Here is a 211-nt window from a genome sequence, read left to right on the forward strand (position 1 = left end):
TGACTTTCATGTATAATTTTCTGTTTAGCCCCCTCCACCCCCAACAGTCAAAGGCAATAACATGATGAACTCCAGGGAAACCCCCTGGGTCCCGAAACGATAACAGTTACTACTTCCCTTGTCCAAATGTCCCCTCCGGTTGCTGGGTTGGAAGCGGACTTTACAGATCAAGAGCTGCTGTGCGCTCTGGTCCTTGTCCATGTCATAGCCA

At 49.8% G+C, this 211-nt stretch overlaps 1 protein-coding gene across 2 annotated transcripts in view; it reads right to left on the bottom strand.

Annotated features, from left to right (window-relative positions):
* The window catches only part of FAM135B (family with sequence similarity 135 member B), a 274520-nt gene that overhangs the window by 273727 nt on the left and 582 nt on the right, over nucleotides 1-211 (bottom strand). The window lies entirely within an intron of this gene.

Source organism: Crocuta crocuta, unplaced genomic scaffold, assembly GCF_008692635.1.
Source record: "Crocuta crocuta isolate KB4526 unplaced genomic scaffold, BGI_CrCroc_1.0 scaffold119, whole genome shotgun sequence".
Classification (NCBI taxonomy): domain Eukaryota; kingdom Metazoa; phylum Chordata; class Mammalia; order Carnivora; family Hyaenidae; genus Crocuta; species Crocuta crocuta.